Consider the following 24,251-nt stretch of genomic DNA (forward strand, 5'->3'; position numbering starts at 1 on the left):
AATACTTTCATTCGCAGGGAGCAAAAGCGGCTGTCGTGTCCACGGTAGAATTGATTTAAACGGTTTCAATGCTATGGCCATGACATCAGTGCCAACTTCCCCAGGATCGTAGTCGTAAAAATAGGATACAAGTGACAGGAAAATCAGGATATATCATAAGAAGCCAACAAACACTGACACCAAGGACAACATAGGGGAAATTACTTGTGCTTAATAAATGAAATTAAGAAACGCAAACTTAATGGAAATTAAAGTGGATGAAAAAACAACTTGCCGCAGGTGGGAACCGAACCCACAACCTTCGCATTTTGCGTGCGATGCTCTACCAATTGAGCTACCGCGGCGCTGTTTCCCCATCCACTTTCTTGGGTATTTATGTGTCCTAGTAGAACCCTGGGTGTGTTAGCCAGCGCCACCACTCACAGACCTTGGCGGCGGACGTGGAACGTCCTTCTTGCCGCAGGCGTCACGAGAACGTGATCTTTTTCTGGTGAAGGCAACTGGTCAATAAACCCACATATGCTACTTGAAGGCATCAATGTTGCCGCATTCGAGACCCTCGTTATGTAATAAACGAGAAGAAAGGGGGTTTTAAGCACAAGTAATTTCCCCTATGTTGTCCTTGGTGTCAGTGTTTGTTGGCTTCTTATGATATGACTAATAAAAATCGGGCACCTCGGTTAACTCCCTTTCTTCTCGTTTAGGAAAATCAGGAGGTTGATTAACGGCAAGAACGCAGAAGCTTGCACAAGACCTCAGGAAAATACAATCACTTTTTGAGCAGCGTGGTCAGGGTGCCGTGCTATGGTTTCAACGTCTATTTAATATCCCCCAAAATATGAACAGAGGCCGACAAAAGTGCGGGCATTTTGGGAAAGGTTAAACCGCTGGAAATGTCTGGACAGCACTTGCTTAAAATGATCTAAAAATAAAGAAACCATAACATTGACAAAGTGGCCAAATTTCGGAACAAATAAGTTGGCTGTTGAAGCAGTTCAGCTGCAACCCGATGGTGCGAAATAAAGTGAGAATGTTGCCAAGTGTTGAAGAGAGGTCAAGTAAGTCCTGTGGCCGACGCCAGTACCCGGCAGCTGTCAGGCGACTGCACGTATAAGCGAGATGCCTGGTCGTCAGTCGTTACAGGGGGATTCGGGTCTGAATTTTGGACGCGGACTCCATTACATTAAGTACAATGCACTCTAAGATGTCATTCTTTGACGGCTCGTACAGATTCTCGCGCGATGAGCATGAGAACAAATTGTCTCACGTGCCGACTGTCGCCTTCCTCGAATTACCAACATTCCTTACCCGCCGTAGTTACTGAATGGCTATGGTGTTGGGCTGCTAAGCACGAGGTCGCGGGATCGAATCCCAGCCCCGGCAGCCGTATTTCGATGGGTTGAAATGCGAAAACACCCGTGTAGGTAGGTTTCACCATCATCATCAGCCATTATCAGACTTAGGTTTAGGTGTACGTTAAACATCCCCAGGTGCTCCAAATTATTCCGGAATCCCCCACTACGGCGTGCCTCATAATGAGATTGTGGTTTTGGCATGTAAAATCCCATAATTCATTATTTAACATTTCTTATGGATGTTCTTGGCAGTCGCGCAACTCTTGATACAAGTGTCAGGAGTTGTACGCAAGGTCTTTGAGTATATGGGTAGCCTTTATGACGTTCGATATCTGCTAGTGTACATTACAGCTATATTATAAAGGCGGAACGGCAACATCGTAGACACTATGGAGAACAGACAAATCCCGCATATATTACTGCACAATAATTTTAAATAGAATATCCTTCACGCACGTGGATAACCGTGACTGGAGACTACTTTGGTAACTAACTACAAGTACTATACATGTCATATCCAAAGGTGTACCTGGTCCGGCGGCCAGTAAATATGACGCAATATTGCGGGCAGCTCGGTCAAAGCATGCTAACTGACGACGACACAGAGACAGTTTGCTCAATTCTTTTGCCATTGTTAAGAATGGCCGTACGGGGTGGCAACGTGCCAGCTTTCAGCCCGCTGCACGTGTTCCAAGCCCACCAGACGGGACGCCCTTCGGAGAACTGCGAAGGGCCGGCAGCCACGTGGCGCGCGATCAACTCAGGAAATTGGTACTTGGCCGAGCCATCCGGGACAAAGCAGAGTTCTACGAAGCCCTCTGACGTCGGCACTGAAAGCTGGGCGGTACCGAGAACTGTCCGGCCTTTTCACCTGTGTGTGTGTGCAACAGGAACATTTCCGTCCACTGGGACTCCGTCCACGGGGACCTCGAAGAGTGACGTCAAACGATGACGTCGAACTATGACGTCAAGCGGAGAGCTTATAAGCAGCGTTTGCCGGCTGCTAGAGCGTGCTCGTGTCGTGCTCGTGTCGTGCTCGTTGTCGGGAGCTGAGTGCTCTGTCATACTAGAAATGTGCTAGTGAGCTGTGTGCTCGTAGGCTGTTTGCTGTATGTTAGTCTTGCGGGCTCCATATGGGAGTCGCGCTAGACTGCCAATGTATCTTGCTTAAACTGTTAATATGTAAATAAATCCTGTTCACCGAGTTCCTCTCTACGACCTTCAACTCCTTCAAATGGTGGCAGCGGCGAGTTAGTCCGACGACTCCTACATCTGGTCGACAGCGGTAGGATCGTCCGACGAATCTAACAACTGGTGGCAGCGGTGGGATCGGCCTACGGCTCCTAGATCGGCCTACGACTCGGAGACAGCAACGGCAGCTGACGGACGTTGGCCCATTGTGACCGACCGGCATCCTGATCAAGTTGGAGGCGACTTGAGATTGACCACCTCTTGCAACTGACTGGATACGGCGGCGAAGGACTGGTGATATGGTGCTGCTTCAGTGGGTAAGCATTTGGTTTTGGCTGTAAGATTTACCAGGCTTCAATTTCTCTGTGTTTTTGAATTTGATTCGCTGAGATCTGTTACTTGTATTTTGATTTGCGTGGGTATCGCAACAAGTATTGTGTGACAGCAGAGCCAAAGCTTAAAGCAGCGACCATGGTCCTAATGTGTTTGACGGGAGCTGACCTGTTGTGGTTGTGTGAGGAGATCGGGGTAAACGTAGATGAGAACTTGAAGGAATCAGAAATTCGTAAGACAATTCTCGAAAGTGAGAATGATTTGAAATTCATAGAGCAAATGGGCAAACGAATTCTAAGGAAGAAACGGGAACAGGAAGCAATTAGGCAAGAACAGGATGAATTTAGGCAAAAACAGGAAAAAGCTAGGCAGAAACTAAAAAGGGTTTCGCAGGAAGAAGGCCTAACAGCAGTAACGAGGCAGTACATTGATACACTGAACAAAGAGATTGAAGGTTTTGAGCATTTAATCGAGCAAAGTCAACAGTGGCTTGAAAAATCTGTAGGCTGGACGCAGCGAAAGTGGCAGGAAGTAAATAGCAGATTTTGTTCAAAAGCCGAGGAAAGTAGTAGTACCTGTGAGAGTAGCAGCACGTTCACAAGTGAACTCGAAGTGCTAGCAGCTAACGAAGCCTTAGTGGCAACAGAGGCCGTTAAAGGCCAGAGTGAGAGCGACGAGGTGCTGTGCCAACAGATGACTGTAGAGACAGCTAGGCCAGCTGCGAACAAATTGGCACAGTTACCGCGCGTGTGCGTCGCATCTCATGGTAGCGAGGTTGTTAGCGAGGTACAGAATACTGCGGACTTGACAGACGCGAGCACCCATGTCGAGTCAGATCTGCGTGCAGAAGTGAAGTGCGAACTGGACGATGCAGTTGAGAATAGTTCTCGGGGTGGCGAGCTCCGTAGCTCACGAGAGAACAACTGCATTGTTCAGGGATCGGTGCGGCTCTCCACCAGTCTAGATAGCCTAGATAGGGATGATTCAGTTGTTAATCATTCGGACTGTGCGCGTGAGACAGCGATCGATACCGACGGGCTGTGTGCAGATGCACAGCGTGAGCTGGGCAATGCAGTAGAGGGCAGTTCGCAAGAGTGCGAGTTGCATAACTCGAGTAAAGCCTGCTGCATTGTGCCAGAGTCGGTTGAGCTGTCCGCCAGTCGAGGCAAAGTGAGAGTAGATTTTAATGTAAATTACTCAGACTGTGCGGGTAAGAGACCGATCCGGGCCGACGAGATGTGTAACGGCCAGCACGAGGCGCGAGATGACGGCATGAAAGAGAGTTCGAGGAGAAAGCGCCGCAGAAAGAAGCGCCGAAAGGATCGGAATGCGGTGGCTAATGTAGCGAAGCCAAAGACGGCGACAGGCGAGAAAAGACAGGTGCGGTCGTCTCGGACGATGTTGACGCATCAAACACGTTCGAGCCACCGGTCAAAGGGGGACCGAGAAGCATGTTCTGCACGGACGCGGACAAAGGGCACGGGGCAGTTAAATTCCTCGTCGTTCCGTCGTTCTCTTCGAAGCACAGCGTGCAGTACAAAGAAGCGCAAGGTGGCAAGACGAGACCAGGTGGGGAGTATCGACGCGGTCAATCGAGGTCATGATGAAAGCGGGGCGCCAGGGCGCAAATTGGCAGGGGACTCTAACGTCTTGGGGGAGCTGATAGTGAGTCAGCCCTTTTGTTGTTCCCCCGTAGCCAGAGTAGCTTTCGGACCGCGACCACCTCGAGTACGGCTCAAAACTATGAGTCAGTTGTAAATGCTTGGAACGGGAGGCCAAGGGAGCTTACGTGGAAGTAAAGCATGTTGTTTTGTTTTATTTTTGAGCACTCGGATAGTTTTCGCGATTTAAGTTTCTTTCAATATGTAAAAGTATGAGCTTTGTTTATGTTTTGTTTGAGAAGCTGGAGATTTGAAAGACGCGTTTTAAGTAAACATGTAGTTTCGCGAGCTGTTCATTAATAAGTATATAGGCTTGCTTTTTTGTGTGTGTGAGTAACCTGAAGGTCAAGGTTATCGTTGAGAGGCCTATCGTAACGCGCGTGTGTGTTATTTAACCTTCTTTTTTTTAAGTGTATTTTGAATTTTCTAAGGTTAAGCGCGTAGATTTTCAGTAAGTGCACGATTTGCACTGACAAGAGCTCTTAAGTCCATTAGCGCGTGTCCTGTGTGGACGGAAAGAAGCAGATTTATGTCTGGGTTGCTCGTGTGTGTTGAGGGCAGCCGTATTCTGACTTCTCTAGTACGCGTGCGTAGAGCTAGTTATTAGAAGACACATTTGTTCGAAGGTTCCTCTGTGATGCGTAAGTTACGCAAATTTGGTTGTTTGTTTAAGGAACGTGTCCTGTGTGGACTAAAGGAACAAATGTGAGTCAGCGTGATGAAAACTTTGTTGGATGCAAGCACGTGTTCGGAATAGGGACCACAAAGCTAGCGCGATTGTGATTGCGTACCTGTGGAGTTGGCCAGACTGTTCAGTGGCAACAGTACGTGAGATAAGTACGCCACTGCGATAGGGTAAGAACAGGCTGTTCGTGAAGTTAGGCTGCTTATGTTATGTTTGGGTATTGGTGTTTGAGAGCCTTCGGTTTAATTCTGCGTAAACCTTTACTCTTGTGCAGCACGACAGTCAGGTTTGGTCGAACTGAAAGGGGAACGTGAACGCTCGCTTTGGCGGCACGAAATTTTAGGGCAAAATTTGGGATTCCCAGTTGAGTGACTTGCATTGGAATTGTGATAGGAGGCCTGGTGGGTTAGCAGCTGATTCCGGGCGTTTGAACGCTGAGCGGTATTGTGTTGCCGGGTCGGCTCTTCTGTGCCAGTTGTTGTAAGATGGTTGAAGGCATTCCAAGTACGCAGGGGTTGCAGAGAGCAAAGCCATCGTCTTGCTCGCCAACCATTCTCTTCCTGCCCAGCGGTTGCCAGCACTGGCCAGGCGAGATTTTCCGGGCCATGGAGGAGCTGTTAAGAATGGCCGTACGGGGTGGCAACGTGCCAGCTTTCAGCCCGCTGCGCGTGTTCCAAGCCCACCAGACGGGGCGCCCTTCGGAGAACTGCGAAGGGCCGGCAGCCACGTGGCGCGCGATCAACTCAGGAAATTGGTACTTGGCCGAGCCATCCGGGACAAAGCAGAGTTCTACGAAGCCCTCTGACGTCGGCACTGAAAGCTGGGCGGTACCGAGAACTGTCTGGCCTTTTCACCTGTGTGTGTGTGCAACACGAACATTTCCGTCCACTGGGACTCCGTCCACGGGGACCTCGAAGAGTGACGTCGAACGATGACGTCGAACTATGACGTCAAGCGGAGAGCTTATAAGCAGCGTTTGCCGGCTGCTAGAGCGTGCTCGTGTCGTGCTCGTGTCGTGCTCGTTGTCGGGAGCTGAGTGCTCTGTCATACTAGAAATGTACTAGTGAGCTGTGTGCTCGTAAGCTGTTTGCTGTATGTTAGTCTTGCGGGCTCCATATGGGAGTCGCGCTAGACTGCCAATGTATCTTGCTTAAACTGTTAATATGTAAATAAATCCTGTTCACCGAGTTCCTCTCTACGACCTTCAACTCCTTCAAATGGTGGCAGCGGCGAGTTAGTCCGACGACTCCTACATCTGGTCGACAGCGGTAGGATCGTCCGACGAATCTAACACCATGCCTTTTGTCTCAAGGTGCGAAATTAACATATCAATGTATATATCTTAATACTTAAGCACATCTCGATTTGCAGCTGCTGCGGTAGCCCATAGCAAAGTCGCTAGGGAAATAATTGGCAACACCTTAACGAAATCGATAGGTCAAAATCAAAAGCCTTCCACGACGGCGTCTCTCGTTGACGCTGTGCGATGTTCGGACGTTAAGAATGTGAGCCGATCGAAGAAAGGCTGCCACGGAGTGCTTGCGACGATTACCCTAGCTTGTTTACTCAGTATCATCGAAAAAAGGAAAAGACGAAAAAAGAAGAACCGTATCAAAAGCCCAGAATCAATCATCGCTCGTCGCGACTAAACGCTCTTAGGATGATAGGTCATTTCCAGCCGACGAGCGGCTGCGCTTTATCAAGAACACTGATAACGCCGGCGGGACAAGCATTGTGGCGAAGTTCAATGAGCAGGGATTGCTTTTAATTACTTTATTTTTGTGTTGTTGACGTCATCAACGCGTCACCGCGGGAAGCTTGAAAAGTTTAAGGTCAGTACGCCATGTGGTGACATTCACGCGAACTAAGCCCTCGTGTCCAAAAAAGCTGGATACGTTTTTGTTGTTGTTGTTGTTGTTGTTGTTGTATTGGAGAAGCATAATATACTGATAGAGTCGACGCAATCCTACGGTTCCTGCCAAGCCAAAAAGTTGACCGGCACGTTCGACACGCTTTCCCATCGTCTACGCTTGGATCCCGTCTTGAGTCATTAAAAGAAGAACGTCCCCGGATAGTACAGTCTCTGCGATAACCCCGACGCTTGAGTGGAGCATCTACTTATACAGAATGGCCACAATATATATGATCCGACAGGTTTCGCCTGCACGACCGTTTGAACCTCCTTTACAAACGCCCTCTATATATAAGACAAGTGCTTGGACTGTGGTCGTTCCCTGATAAGCAGAGGCATGTCGTTAGCGCCTTTATCGACTTCATGTCATTCACAGTTCCGCTTTGTTTGAGTGACAGTTCAGTGCTTTGGCATTCCGCTTAGTGTGTACATTTTTGGATGTCGTCTATATTTGTTAAAAGTTGCGTGAGATTTTCCCGATGTGACGTGGCGACAGCACCAAATAATTATGTATACCACGCTTTCGGTGCTGATGCCCGTAATGACACTATGTGCGTTTGTTACTTGTGTTATAGTGTGTGCAGTGTTATTTTAATATTTTCTCCAGATCTCTTTCTCTCTCTCTCTCTTATATATATATATATCAGTGGCGTAGCCAGAAATTTCGTTGGGGGGGTGGGGGCTCCCGTTGGAGTTCGGCCTGCTCCTTGCAGAATTTGTCGAGGGATCAAATACACGAATATTAACTGCATTGTCATTGCCAAAGAAGATGCAGCACACGAATTCTTGTACGCTGCGCACTGACAAGTAAACTATGTATTTTTCATTAAAGAATATTGTGGTATGTCCCAAAAATTGTGCCATTAACTGATATCAATGCTTCCACGTTTCTGTCTATTTAATAAGTAAAGAAAATATCACACGAACTTTAGAACTATATCAGTTCGAAATCAGCAAAGCAGTGCATGCCGCTGATATGATGAATGTAAAGGCCGTGAAATGAACGAGTTGAGGACAGATATTTTAATGAAACTTTGTCATTCAAGAACCTTGTTTGCGTTTTTGTACATATGCAACGGCCAGGGAAAAATCTCAGTGACACTGTCCTTCGTTTCAATGTGTTACGCAGAAGCAGCTGTCACCAGTCGTGTATTGTACTTGCACCGAAATTATAGTCGCAACAGAGATCAAATATAAAAAGCAGGAGTTCTGCAAAATATACATTAGAAATGGAATACACAAATGCGAAGATAAAGCTTGATAAAGGGCAAAAAAGTGTCCCTGAGAACAAAGTTCACTGCATGTATCCATAAAACCTCGCAACAATATATTTAAATATACGTACAAGTCTCCAATAAATCTACGTATCTAAGCAAAAGTACCCGTATACAGGGTGTCTCAACTAACTTTAGCCAGAGTTTAAAAATATGCCGATGCACTCTAAGGCGACGCGACCAAATGTATGTAGTGTGTCCCGCTATTTTTTGTATTTTTGCCTAATTAGATTTACAGTCAAGATTAATTAACCAACTTCTGAAGTAACGAAGCTAGGGGGAAAATTCCAATTAGGAAGTTGCAGAGTGGTTTGCAAAACGTCCGAATAAACAGTTTCTGTCTTTCTATCCATTTAGTATTAGTGTATTTTAGCTTACTGATGATGCCCGCGAAATACAAAGCACCAAGTGGCATGCCCGCTTACACGTCGTGATTGCACTGCTCCCAAACGTTCCGCGCACAAACAGCCATAGGCGCGCTGCCACTTAAAAGGCGACAGGGCAGCGACGTAGGTTTTGGCTGTCCCATTTACGCCAGCGATGTGCTCCCCTCGCGACAGTTCGTTATAGCGATAAGCAAACGAAGCGGTTATCGCTTGTGCTTCCGGAAGCAAAAAGTCCGTTACTTCGCATAGCTGTAAGGCAATTGAACATCCCTAAATAAAAAAAACTCAGTTTTCAGAAGACTAAAAATGGTAGAATAAGAGTATCTTAAATGACCAGACGCCGTCTTTCACTGAATTTACGTTTATTTTTCATGCGCTTTCCCAGCAAGTGGTCGAAGAGGTCGCCTTCTGCAGCGATACAACACTGGGATCTTCTGAGAAGGCTTGCTGTCGCTGCCTTGAATACCGTCTGTGAAATGATGTGGCAGACTTCAATTATCTTCTCCTGCAAGGCTTCTGGAGTCGTCAGTGCCGTCGTGTCTACGTGATCCTTAATATAGCCCCACAAGAAAAAGTCAAGAGTGCTGAGGCCGGGTGACCTTGCTGGCCACAGGACAGGCCCATTTCTCCCTATCCATTGCCCTGGAAAGGTAACATCAAGCCATGCTCGTGCTTGACTGCAGCTGTGGGCTGGGGACCTGTCGCGCTGATACCACATTGCGTCAAGCCGGGCAGGTTGCAGCAGAAGTCTACAACCGGCCCTTTGAGGAACTCACTTAGATACCTCATGCCAGTCAGAGTGTTAAAAAACACTGGGCCAATGACTGTGCTGTCATATATTCCGCACCAAACGTTAAAGGACCACTGATATGGGTGGTGGAATATTCCTAACCAGTGGGGATTTTTCTCACTCGACTAGTGTGCGTTGTGGATATTTACTTGGTAATTTTGGAAAAAGTTAGCCTCGTCAGTCCAGAGTACCTTGGTGAGAAAGTCAGAATCCTGCTCCTCCTGAATCAAATTCCAATTCGCCAAGTCTAGTTTCTTTTGGAGATCCCTTGACTCCAGGCATCGATGCAACTGCAGATAATTGGGGTGCAGTCGAGCTGTTTTAAAAATCATCCAGGTAGTTGAGTTGGACACACCGAGCTGTGCGCCACGCTGCGCGTGCTAGCGTGTGGATTAGCCGCCATGAAAGACAAAACGTTGGAGTGAACCTGATTATTTATGACTGAAGCTCTCTGACTCTGTCTTGTGAAGCTTCTGGCTTGCTTCAGCGACTCGTAGGTACTGAATATCGTCATCCGGCTAGGTCGCGTACCGCGGTGCCAGCTTCGAAATGTTCTTGCAGCCTGCCGTCTCTGTACGCTTGCAGCTCCTAGGACAAGGATCATGTCTGCTGTTTCCTCGTTGGAAAAAGGTATCACGAAATTTCTCGCGCTATAACAGCCGATGCACGATAGTTTGTTTATCGCTGTATGGAACTACCACCTACCCCCACCACCACGTCAGTCAGTCGCTTTACGCAGCGCGAGCGATAATGGTTGCTAGCTTAAATCGAACAGCCAACGCTTGCGTCACTTCCCTGTCGCTTAAGCGGCAGCGTACCTATGGCAGTTTGTGCGCAGAATGCTTGGAAACAGTGAAATCACGACGCGCAAGCGGGCATGTCACGTTGTGTTTCCTTTTTTTTTTATTTGGCGGGTATCCGCAGCAAGCTGAAAAATAATACCTAATAGAAAGACAGAAACTGTTTATTCGAACGTTTTGCAAACCGCTCTGCAACTTTCTAATTGAATTTTTTTTCCTAGCTTCGTTGCTTCAGAAATAGGTTAATTAATCTTGACTAATTATCAAATTAAACAATATACAGAAATAGCATGACACGCTGCATACAAAAGGAACCAACATGCATTTGGTCGCATCGGCATAGTTTTAAACTCTGCCTAAAGTTCGCTGAAACACCCTGTATAGTGTGTCAAACAAGGCAAATAAACATGTTGCGTAATCAGATTCACAGATCACAGAATCCTAATCCCCCCCCACCTCCCTCCACTCACTCCGATGCGGCGCGCTTCCTCCCCACTTTTCTCCGTTGCCCACCCACCATCGTCGGCTCACCCACCCCCCCACCTACGCTTTCACTCGCTCATAAATCATGCGGCGCGCGGTGACGATGTTATCGCCCTTGGACTTCATACGGAACATGACGGCGACGGCGACGACAGGAATGCCACTTGAGTGTCCATGTAATTGGCAATAATATAGAGTATCCGGCAACTGAACAGTCATCATCATCATCATCAGCAGCAGCAGCAGCCTGGTTACGCCCACTGCAGGGCAAACGGCTCTCCCATACTTCTCCAACAACCCCGGTCATGTACTAATTGTGGCCATGTCGTCCCTGCAAACTTCTTAATCTCATCCGCCCACCTGACTTTCTGCCGCCCCCTGCTACGCTTCCATTCCCTTGGAATCCAGTCCGTAACCCTTAATGACCATCGGTTACCTTCCCTCCTCATTACATGTCCTGCCCATGCCCATTTCTTTTTCTTGATTTCAACTAAGATGTCATTACCTCGCGTTTATCCCTCACCCAATCTGCTCTTTTCTTATCCCTTAACGTTACACCCATCATTCTTCTTTCCATAGCTCGTTGCGTCGTCCTCAATTTTAGTAGAACCCTTTTCGTAAGCCTCCAGGTTTCTGCCCCGTGGGTGAGTACTGGTAAGACACAGCTATTATACACTTTTCTCTTGAGGGATAATGGCAACCTGCTGTTCATGATCTGAGAATGCCTGCCAAACGCACCCCAGCCCATTCTTATTCTTCTGATTATTTCCGTCTCATGATCCGGATCCGCCGTCACTACCTGCCCTAAGTAGATGTATTCCCTTACCACTTCCAGTGCCTCGCTACCTATTGTAAATTGCTGTTGTCTTCCGAGGCTGTTAAACATTACTTTAGTTTTCTGCAGATTAATTTTTAGACCCACTCTTCTGCTTTGCCTCTCCAGGTCAGTGAGCATGCATTGCAATTGGTCCCCTGAGTTACTAAGCAAGGCAATATCATCCGCGAATCGCAAGTTACTAAGGTATTCTCCATTAACTTTTATCCCCAATTCTTCCCAATCCAGGTCTCTGACTAACTCCTGTAAACACGCTGTGAATAGCATTGGAGAGATCGTATCTCCCTGCCTGACGCCTTTCTTTATGGGGATTTTATTGTTTTCTTTATGGAGAACTACGGTGGCTGTGGAGCCGCTATAGATGTCTTTCATAGAAAGAAACTGAAGAGTGCCGTGGCCCATTTCTTTCTGCAAAAGAAGTAACAAAATCGAACTTTCAGCATGCGACGATTCGCTGCGACACAACATTTTTTTTTTTTTCCTTTTGTGGGGCGCGGGCACCGGAATGAAAAAACGCAAAGGAAAGCATGTTGGCCACAATCGAATGCCTACTTTGGGCACCTAATGTGGCTACCAAAGAAATATCGAAGAAAACGGGAGACGCTTGGTCCACAGAGAACCATATGCATGCTGCTCATTATCCTACACTGGCGAGACAAAAGTCTTTCCGGAGAGGTTGCGATAACATCGAAATGAAGGTGATGCCCTCAAGCGAACGCGTTGCAATCCGTCGAGACCCCGCAGTGGTGGTGGCGAGCGACCATTGCTTCTTTTTCTCGTCAGCTAGCCAGTAAGCGTCCAAAACTCTGTAAGGCCAAAATCCACTCGGCCAGAGAAAAACAATCACGCACCGAAGTTCGCCGCGTGGTTGTCACGACAACACGTGAAAAACGCAGCCCCATAAGCACTTTGGCTACGCCCCTGATATATATATATATATATATATATATATATATATATATATATATATATATATATATATATATATATATATATATATATATATTGCCCCCCACTCGAAAAATAGTTGTTACGCCACTGGCGGTAGACCTCGACAAAGGCCACTTCGTCGCCAAAAGCAAGTATAAGCACGTAGGGAAAAACAGCAACTTGTACTGGTGTTTCTGCCGCGGTCAGTACTGCTAGAGGGTACTAGGTCACTATAGTGTACCGCGTTTCGCTCTGCATGGCCCGCCATAACTATTTGGATGGGTCCGCTCTGCCAGAGTTTTTTCCTAAATCAAAAGAAAATTAAGCTTTCTAACATTTTGTTTTACAAGCATTAATTAGCCTGTCGTGAGTTGTCGTGGCTAGCAGCACACATATATCTTCTCCCTCAGCGTCTGTCAACCCATGTCAAGCAAAGACGCATAGTTAGGTAAGAGAGGACACAGCAGAAAATTGGTTCTTTATTCTATGACACGGCGACGCTCAGTACCACCGGATCCTACAGAAGCACAGGTCACACAACGTAGATTCTGTGCTACCGGAGGTCGCCGAGGGCCGCTTTGACGCCACCCCAGCTGCACCGCTTTCTGCCGAACGCAGATCCCACAGAAGAGAGATTACGCAACAGCGATAAACAAATGGCAAAGACTGGTGCAACGCGGTGCTCCCCAGATGACTCCACACAGAATCGACTCCTGCAACGCACGAAAGTGACGTCACTAAATGTCAACGTCACATGCACGCGCATTTCCGTTTTTACGAGGGCGCGTGGTTTGATTGCTTGTTCGCACGTGACATTCAGTACGCATCCCGTCAGCCGCGCTTGTGGGTCGTGCTTTTCTGCTGCTTCTGGTGCTGGACCCAAGGCCTGGTTCTGCTGCATCCTCGCAAGCCTTTGACATCATCCTTCTATATACGCGAAAGCTGCTTTGCAGGGTTATCTTATATTTGCTAGCGTTATTTATATCTATTCTAATAAGTATTTTGATGGTATTTTGATTGTTTGTCGCGTATTTGCCGATCTTGCTGTCGTTCGCGACCGCTTGCTTTGTTCAACCCTAGCGCGGATTTCTCGGATTCAACGTATATATAGTGCTGACTAGAAGGTAGCCTCCTTTCGTTTGTGAAAAAGCTCAGATTTATTTTCTCGCAGTCTTTTTTTTTTCTTCTACGTGTCATTTTAGATTGCACTGCTTGCAACATGACACGTGTTTTGGTTGCCGGTGACTCGATGGTGAAATACGCGGACCAGTATTTCCCATCGCGTCGTAGTTAGTCAGTGTTGCCGCGCATAGAGGAGTAAGGATTGAGCATTTGCTGTCAATGATTGCTGACAAGCTAGCTGGTTTTGATGTTGTCATTGTGCACGTTGGCACTAACAACACCGTTGACAGTGTCAGCGTGTGCATGGACAAGTATCGCCAGCTCGCTCAGGGGATCATTGAGAGAAATCCCATCGTGCATGTAGCTTATTCTGCCATTCTTCCTCGGGGGCAGAATCAGTACAGCTCATGGGAAGCTCAGTCCTCATGGTTGCATGACCTGAATGATAACTACAAAAAGATTAACACTGCCCTGATGCAGAACTGCCACGAGTGCGGCTACACATTCCTGGGTGGTCTCGTGGACAACTGGCCCAGTTGCCTGAGCAGAGATGGTGTCCACCCGAGCCGCTTTGGTAACAAGGTGCTGCAGACTTCCTGTACCAGGGGGCCTGCACCCTGTCCATCCATCTGGAGAGAAGCCGCATCCAGCAGTCCTACAAGGAGACCCAGGCACCTTCTTCATGGACCAGTTGGACTTGGCAGGACAGCATCCCTGCCATCTCCGAGGCTGACTTTCCCCCGCTTGGTTTGCATATTTTAATTTCTTCGCAAGCAGCAAGTGGACCTTCCACAGCACCAGCTCCTGTCTGGAAAGCCAGCACTGCTCCCTTGCAGAGGCACGGCACCAGCCAGCCTACCAGAACCCTTCAAGGTGCTGGATTTTCACTTGTTGGCGGTGTCCGTGTCCGTTGCAAGGGAAGCAAGGCTTGGTTCACCTGAGACAGCCTGCCTTTCCCCACTTTCCATGGCACAAGTGTACCAAGTAGGTCGAGGGGAGGGGAGGGGAGCCGAGGGGAGGTCTGCTGAGCCAATGATCCCTGGTTGAGGTGCAAGCACCACTTTTGTCTAGAAAACTAGGAGAGCCACACAAACGCATGAGAGTGCTCCTGTTGTGTGCTCACCTGTGGGGGAAGGAGAGGCCAGTGCTCAAGAAGCAGCTGTGCCAAAGGCTGTCTCCCACTGTGGCGACAGGGAGCGGAAACTGGTAGTATCGAGGAGGAGGTGGAAGGCTGCAGCACTGCACAAGCAAGAATGGAGCTGTGACCTGCAGACAGGAAAGGCAAAGTTCTTGCTGTGACAGCTGCCAAGTTCTTGAAGTTCGCTTCACCTTTGAGAGCAGTTGTAAGCCAGAAACAGACATGCATTGACAGTATAAAGTCTGAGTCTGCTCCTTCTGCTGTCCCTGGTAGCAAGCTTGAAGGACAAGCCAGTGCCCCCCATGGCGCCATTTGTGATAGTTTTGGCAAGGTGCAGCATGTGGCTAGCAGGCAGAATAAAGACTGCTTGGTAGTTGCTATGGCTGAGTGCAGACCTGTCATAAATGGTGTTCCAAATGAGGTCATTGTCTGCAAATGCTGTAGGTCAGAAACAATGCAAGATGGAGGGCAGATGACGAGCAATCCTGGCACAGAGGCTGGTGACCTTGACAAAGCTGCGTGCATTGCTCCCACGCGACGTAGGTGTTGTGAGTCTGCTTTGACATCCAGCTGCAGGCCTGCCAGCTCTGATGCCCAGGCTGTTTGTGAAGGAGCTGGTGCTAACACAACCAGAGTTCCTAACACTGTCACTTTATTGCATGGTGGAGGCAGCAAAGTTTATTTAAATGCAACATTTGATAATTTTATTTCGTTTAGGCAAAACTTTGATGAATGGTGCAGGGAGGGCAAGCACATAGTCACAATAAATAGGTCTCATAGAAGTCCATTTGCAACAGAATCTAAAGAGTTTGAGTATATTAGGATTTCATATAGCTGTGCTCATGGTCGTGCTATAAAACCAAGAGGCACAGGAAAGCGACCCAAGCAAGCATACAATGGTACTGGTTGTGAAATGGCAGTTTCAGTAAGCCTGTGCAAATCACCTACTCTTCACTACAAAATAACCAAGCTGCAAGCTAAGCATAATCACGTCACGAAGTATTATGACTTGTATCCTCAAAGCAGGCTTTTAAACGATGCAGAGAAGGTAGAATTCTTTGATTTTGCCAAATGTAATATTGGCCCAAAGTATTTTAAAAATTTGGTCGAACAGAAAACGGGCAAGAAATTAACTACAAAAGATGTTAACAATTACAAGCAAAGGTTTTCTATTCCTATTCGCAACGAGCAGGCTCACGGAGAAATGGTTTTAGAAAAAATAGACACCTTGTTAGCAAATAATCCAAACTGGGTCATTCACAAGGAACAAGTTTCCAACATATTTTTGGCCGGCTATTTGATTTGACATGGGCACAATTCAGCATCTAGAGCATCAACCCCAGCATCTCATCGTTCTTGACGATGGCAGCTGGCGTCAACAATCCGTCAGGAATGTGTTTCTTGTGGTTGAAGCTTTAATGTTGGCAGGTTCACTTTGTATTATTCAATTTGGAAACCTCATCAATCTGCTTCTAAGTAGTAGCAAGTATTTTGGATATTCAACTGTGTTACAAAATTTGCTTGCCATCGGTCTGGTACTGCTTTAGCAACCGAAATCTGTACTGACATTGCCGCATTACCTTCCTGTTGCCGCAAGTCTCTCGGCGGAGCCTGACGGCTACAGAGCGCGTTCTCGGGTGGCGGATAGAGAAAACTCTTGTCATGAAGCTGCGCTAAGTAGCTTCATGCAAGACAGGCACTTGTGCCCGCGGACCAACAGGCTAAGAAAATCCTCAACAGCAGCACTCAGGTTGTCACAGTGACATGTTGATCTCAGAGTGCAAGTTGCAGATTCTTTTTAATCCTTTGTACTTCACCTGCGTTTTTTCCCCTCTTGTACAGGTCCACTGATGTACCAGCTGCATGCATTCACACTACCATCAAGTCATCAGGAGCGTCTGTACCTCTATCGAAATATTACACTATTGTCTAAGATGGAAAATCAGACTTGTATATTTTGCTGTAATGGTTCTGCCAATAAAAGATTGATTATACATATTTATTTTCTTGCAAAGCTGGCATTGTGTATGTAACAGGCCAGTGCAGCATATAAGCTATAACTTTCTTTTTTGCAGATGCATAACACTCACCTGCTATGAAACCAACTTGCACTGCATAGTTAATATGAAACACAGAAGATGATTGTGCACCATCTTGAGTGCCTTCGCATTCTTATTTAGGCGTATTTTGCATCAGCTATGCAGCACAACTTGGCTTCCATGTTCAAGAACAAACTAGCCTACACACAAGTTTCTTTTTGCACTAACTACGTTAAGTATGTGCCAATTAATTCCTAGGCGAGTCTTTTTAAATACTCCTTCTTGATCAGATGCTTGTCACTGTCAAAATTGAGGCAAGGTATAGCTTTGTCCACAATTTTTATTGGTCATGAACACAAATGAACAGAGACAGCATTTAAAAAGTTCATGCTAAAGGGCAGCACTCTATAACAACCCAACACTCAAGTCCAGATTACACTGTTTTGCAATGAACTCACTTGAAAAGCACAACACACATTTACTGTTCGATTGTCTTTCACTGTTGCATGGGTGATCAAGTATTGGGCCCCTGTACCTAATCTGAGCATACTTTAAAGAATTGTAACACAATTCAGTCATCCAGATTACATTTTTGCATGCACTATGCATACATTTTTTTTTTCTAGAACATTTTCTGGGTATCCCATAGACATTTCGCTGCAAGACTTATGTGTATTGCATGAATGTTCAGTGAAAAGGGCATTTTGAATGTTACCTGAAAACAGCCTCAATATTAATTCAATATTATTCTTAGTTTGTTTGACTGAAAGAATACAGCACATTTTTTGGTGTACGACAGTGTAGCCCATCTAAATGTTACTTTACTGTAGCAGAGAAATCTGTGCTGATTAAAAGAGCTATATAAAGGTAACCTGCTTCACTACATGAAATGGGCATGAAAAGGTGACATATCTGAGGGATAAAAATAATTTCAAGTTCACAATTGGTAAAACTTGGTGTAGAGCACTCACCTAAATAAAGCTTTCCATGCTTTGTTCATATACTGACTTCCACTACACTATAACACTGTTGAGCATGCAACAATTTTCAATCAAATAAGTAGCAAAGTGAAAGCTCATTTGTATTAAACATCTAGAGGAAAAGCTACAAATTAAATGTGGTGTGGAGAAAACACGTAAACATGCACAACTTAAGCATTTCGTGATTAAGCTACTAGAAATTTATGGCTTTTTATTATTTCGCTGCAGGCCAAGCTAACCAATAAAAACTAAGACTTACACAGCATGCTTTGCCACATTGAAATTCATATCACCCTGTTGTTCGGATGCTTCAGGTCACGAGTAGCTGTTCTAGGCTTCCACCATAAAGTGAACCCATATGGCTTAAAGTGCCTTTTCTCTGCACCAAGAAAGAAATCTAAATAATCATATGAAAGTTACTACACACTTATTTCCTTGGCATTTCAGAGTTGGTAGAGCACACTAAACATACACGTAGCTCAAAAATGTATTCGTTGACTGCCCCCCTAAACATCCTACCATGCTGCGGTGAAACTATGCACTTGACCCACCCCCTTTCCCAGTGCCTAACCGCATAGGTCATGTGCAGAGTGTCGCAGAATTCTGTTTCGAGGATTCCTTGCATGTGCTAATGTTTCTCCAGCCATTGAGCATAAGTAAATTTAAAAAACTAGACTAAAACATAGCACTGCTAACTGTCTAAGTATGCAATAGGTTGTGATGATTGTGACATTTCTATGCATGTGTAATCTTGCACATACTCATTTATCAAAGTGACGTTCCTATAACTTGTACCTCTCACAAACTTGTGATTTCATGCACACTGTGACACAATCGTGCACACTCAACCCACCTCCAAAGTGGATGAAGTACATCCATAAGGCTATAAAGCAGTGTGTGACTGTTGGTGGGATTGAATCCATCTTCTAGCAAAGCGGCCCAATGTTCTAACCGTTAACCCATAATTGCACATATACTTCACTTGTGCCAAAGTCACTCTTTGAAACATCTGGTGCGTGCAAAACATGCCAGTTTCTCGCATTCTTCCCTCTTGACAGCTGGTACTTTGAGATGATGTGTTAGACTGCACTGCCTTTGGGATCAGGCTACATTTTCTGCTAGATCCTTCAAAGCGGTTGAAGTTCACCTATAATGCTATCACATTCAAAGTAATAAACTAACATTGTCCCAGTAAAATCCCATTAGTAGGTCCTTGCAGCTGTTTATATTATGCATTAATGTGTCATGCTCATAATATGTCATGCTGTCTCTTAATGTGTCAAGCACCTAGAAGTGACACCACTATGTTCTTTAAGTCCAACCTTTCACCTGTCTGCCAATCATGTATGTCGGCATTATGAGCAGAGAAGAAATCATGCTCGTGCGACATAATTACAAACTTGTCGAACTTCACCGCACTGCCCAAGCGTTGAGGTAAAGCCCTCGGCAGACATAAACACATCGTGGAATCGAACGAATGACTCCACAGAGCGCTTGTGCTTAATGTGAATGTAACTATTTGCTGCCGCTCCGCTGAAGATTCAGTCTCAAAGCGTGAAATTCGGTCATATCGTGCGACATAATTACAAACTTGTCGAACTTCACGGCACTGCCCAAGCGTTGAGGTAAAGCCCTCGACAGACGCAAACATATCGTGGAATCGAACGAGTAACGCCACAGTGCGCTTGTGCTTAAGGTGAATGTAACCATTTGCTGCCGCTCCGCTCAAGATGCCGTCTCAAAGCGTGAAATTCGGTCATATCATGCGACATAATTACAAACTTGTCGAACTTCACAGCACTGCCCAAGCGTTGAGGTAAAGCCCTCGACAGACGCAAACATATCGTGGAATCGAACGAGTAACTCCACAGTGCGCTTGTGCTTAAAGTGAATGTAACCATTTGCTGCCGCTCAGCTCAAGATTCAGTCTCAAAGTGTGAAATTCGGTCATATCGTGCGACATAATTACAAACTTGTCGAACTTCACGGCACTGCCCAAGCGTTGAGGTAAAGCCCTCGACAGATGCAAACATATCGTGGAATCGAACGAGTAACTCCACAGTGCGCTTGTGCTTAAGGTGAATGTAACCATTTGTTTCCGCTCCGCTCAAGATGCCGTCTCAAAGCGTGAAATTCGGTCATATCGTGCGACATAATTACAAATTTGTCGAACTTCACGGCACTGCCCAAGCGTTGAGGTAAAGCCCTCGACAGACGCAAACATATCGTGGAATCGAACGAGTAACTCCACAGTGCGCTTGTGCTTAAGGTGAATGTAACTATTTGCTGCCGCTCCGCTCATGATTCATTCTCAAAGCGTGAAATTCGGTCATATCGTGCGACATAATTACAAACTTGTCCAACTTCATGGCACTGCCCAAGCGTTGAGGTAAAGCCCTCGACAGACGCAAGCATATCGTGGAATCGAACGAGTAACTCCACAGTGCGCTTGTGCTTAAGGTGAATGTAACCATTTGCTGCCGCTCCGCTCAAGATGCCGTCTCAAAGCGTGAAATTCGGTCATATCGTGCGACATAATTACAAACTTGTCGAACTTCACGGCACTGCCCAAGCGTTGAGGTAAAGCCCTCGACAGACGCAAACATATCGTGGAATCGAACGAGTAACTCCACAGTGCGCTTGCGCTTAAGGTGAATGTAACCATTTGCTGCCGCTCCGCTCAAGATGCCCTCTCAAAGCGTGAAATTCGGTCATATCGTGCGACATAATTACAAACTTGTCGAACTTCACGGCACTGCCCAAGCGTTGAGGTAAAGCCCTCGACAGACGCAAACATATCGTGGAATCGAACGAGTAACTCCACAGTGCGCTTGTGCTTAAGGTGAATGTAACCATTTGCTGCCGCTCAGCTCAAGATTCAGTCTCAAAGCATGAAATTCGGTCATATCGTGCCACACAATTACAAACTTGTTGAACTTCACCGCAGTACCAAGCGTTGCGGTAAAACCCGCGGCAGAAGTAGGGCTGCATGAAATGGCATGAACGCACAGGTGGCGCTTTTGCGCGTGATGTGAAGGGAAAACATTTTGTGCCACTCTGCATAAGTTTGCATCTCAATGTGTCTTTTTCAGGCAGACCAGGTGATGTCGTTACAACTCCGTCAAGCTTAACAAGACTACACAAGCGTTGCCATAAATCTTGCAGCAGAAGTAGCTAAGGTATTAGTAAATTTAATTAATACATGGGCAACGCTGAGCGCCGACGGTGAATGCAAACATTCATTCTGTCATTGCACGCATGTCTGTGCATAGCTGCTTGAAACGAAGGAAGTGCTGTGCAGTGTAATATTAGTTATATCAACATTTACACACGTCACTGCAAAACTTAAGGATTCTACAGCTTGTGTGCTTAGTCAAAATACAAAAATAGTGAATCAACAAAAAGTGTTTTTATTCATGAGATGAACGAAAACATTCCATGCCTTTTTGCACACAAATCACAGCATGTATAAAAAAAACTGAAAATCTCAAGGAACTCCTAGTAGATATGTGCAACTTTCAGATAATAGCATGTATGCCAAGATAGCATCAGCTGTCAAAATTAAGAAGTATCTTTCAACTCCTTACAGTCTGTCACTCCCTTTGTGCAAAGCACTGTGAGCTCTCTCTGCTGCAGCCTTCTTGGCGCAGCGCTCCTATGTCACTTCGTCAGATAGCCTACTGTGGAGAAAAAAATAAGACAAAACCAATTTTATACCTGAGCTGGCTGCCAGCCATCACTACCATTTAGGGGCCCCCAATGCTTGACATGATGTAAAGCAAGCTTCACTTTTCAGCTGTCCCCTGCCTCCAAGCAATCTTCTTGCGCCTTTCTTGCTTATAATATAAGCGGAGAAGTTATGCACACAGTACGTAAGCCACAACATTCAGCAATGATAAGTGACATTATTCTCATGCACTGAAACCCAAGCTTTTTATTGTTGCAGTTTTAATATTGCATAGGCATGCTTGGTAGTGAAATTTTCTCATTGAATCGATAGCAATATTCAGAAAAAATCACCTCTGAATATCGAATCAAATATTGAATATTCCCAATTTCTAAAATAATGAAATGAAAAATGCCGTAGAGTCTGTTAAGGAAAAAAAGACTTGCTGGCCTTTTTGGATGCGTATAGTGCCATTAACAACTAGATGTCAAGTCAACTAGGAAGCTTGTAAATGAGAAGCAAAGGAAAGCACAATCATATCTGGTGCACAATGACCATGACACAAATAAAAGAAAATGAACAGCATGTCCCAGACACATGTAGTAGAGTATAGTAGAGTATACAGCTCAGTGAAGGAGTTAAGGGCAATACTGCAGCCCTGCATATCATTTTGAAGGAATCCAAGCATATGGAGAGATTGACCAAACAATAAATTGCTTTGTCTAATTAGACAGAGCAAATGCAAAGTCTTCCTCAGGCAGGACATGCTTACTCAACTATAGCATGTAAATGACCTCCTCCATATCTTTGTTTAGAAACTGGATCATCTGCGCAACAATCACAGTTGTCCTGCACTATAACCATTCAACGATTCTTCATTTATATTAGTCTTCCTCCTTGTAGACTGCAAGAAGTGTTGTTGTCCCTTACAGTATTCGAACAAAACAAATGTACTGTTCGACAACTTCAAATAGTGAATTCTTGAATCAAATACGAATTGAATAGCAAAGACTATTTGATTTATATTCGAAATTTTGAATATTTCCACACTCCTATTATGAAATTGTAAGATTGGCTTGTAATCGCAATATATGTGGCAAATTTTCTATTAAAAAATGTGGGTTAGCCCCCACATGCATCTCATTTCACAGCCAATCAACCATCACTTAATTTCCTTGTGTTGCTGCTGTTCACTCTGTCTTTTATACATTGCCACATTTGCACTGATAATACTTGCTACTGGACATATCAATTTTATCTGCAGCATGACGTATAATATGATATATATTAACAAGGAATAGATGATACTAGAAATTATCAGTTATCATATATAATATGCAAGACAGTTAACTGATAATCTATAAGAGTACCAAAATCGGTGCTAGAGGAAAGGAGGGCAGTAATGTGCAGCAGAGGATTGGGAGGTGTAATTCGAGATAGCATAATTCACTGGCCTAGAATGGAGTCAGCTAATGCAAGGCAAGGATATGACTGAAGCTTTCAATCCTGAAGCAGACATAAATTGGTTAATGAAGTTAATGATGGCCATGTATGCACCTTGAAAAATATGGGAGCTTGAATATAAAAATTAAATGTACCCAGCAGCACAGATTGGATTCAGATTGTACTTAGGCACAGAGGATGGCCTGTCTCTCCTGCCAGATGGTGTCCTGCTTGTCTCCCCTCACAGCCACTAGTTGTGGACGGTGGTGGCAACTGATACAACCAATGCATGCAATAATGCAGAACATAATTTAGGTAATTTTTGAAACATGGAAGACTTTTGTCTATCAAAGCAGGTAACAAAAGTGGTACTCATATTTTTGAGTCTGAGAAGAATTAGTGTGCATGTAAATTGTTTTCATATTGGATCCTAGCTGTGCTTCAAACCACAGTGTGCCACATCGCTCTGTTCTGGCCCCCTTGCTGTTCATCATTCGTCCTGCATGGAGGCTTCAAGACATCACAAGCATTGAGTTCTTTATTTATGCTGATGACATGACGATTTGATCAATGTATGGAAATCTTGATATGCAATTTAACAGCTGCAAAATGCTCTTGACATACTCACTGAATATGCAGAGACTGTTGGTCCCCAACTATTAAGAAAGTCCTGCTGCATTCATGTTACTAACAATTAAGATAAGGAAAAGTAAGGTCAGTCTTCAAAACTGACTTTGAGGTAGGAATCAACCCATCAGTCATGCTAAGAATGAATGAGCTACCTCTCCTTATCCTTGGAATTCATCTTTCTGGTACAGGCTCAAACTAGCTTAAGCCAGTCTGGAAGTCATCGACCTTGACTTTGGACTTAGTATACGGAATTCAACCAAGTGCTGGTAGAGCTCACACTGAGGTGACACACCAACTTGCAAGTTTTTTGAAATTTCACCATGTATGACCTATCAAGCACAGTTTCGTTGACCGAGTGCTCAGCAGTGGGCTATACTAGATTTCACCATCTGAGAAGTGAGGGCAATAATGGTACTGAATCATGTCTTATCTCAATCCAAATGCTTAAATTGCATGCCCAGCTTAGCACAATTATGGAACTTGTCATTCTGTGCAAGCATGTAAGACAGCTACGATAACTGATCTCTCTATTAGTTGTAGCTCTCTCTTCTCATTTATACAGAGATCCTCCCATGATAATGACATTTTCTGACCTCC

The 24,251-nt window shown here is 45.4% G+C and overlaps 1 long non-coding RNA gene and 1 other non-coding gene across 2 annotated transcripts; one reads left to right on the forward strand and one right to left on the reverse strand.

The window, feature by feature from the left end:
• Positions 1–271: 271 nt before the first annotated feature.
• On the reverse strand, positions 272–344 carry TRNAL-CAA (transfer RNA leucine (anticodon CAA)). The gene has a single exon. It is a non-coding gene; the product is annotated as a tRNA-Leu (tRNA).
• A 13,002-nt stretch (positions 345–13,346) lies between these two features.
• Positions 13,347–16,894, forward strand: LOC126545928 (uncharacterized). The gene is made up of 2 exons (XR_011892148.1): positions 13,347–14,504; positions 16,738–16,894. It is a non-coding gene; the product is annotated as an uncharacterized lncRNA (long non-coding RNA).
• Positions 16,895–24,251: the final 7,357 nt, after the last annotated feature.

Source organism: Dermacentor andersoni, chromosome 1 (genome assembly GCF_023375885.2).
Source record: "Dermacentor andersoni chromosome 1, qqDerAnde1_hic_scaffold, whole genome shotgun sequence".
NCBI classification, from domain to species: domain Eukaryota; kingdom Metazoa; phylum Arthropoda; class Arachnida; order Ixodida; family Ixodidae; genus Dermacentor; species Dermacentor andersoni.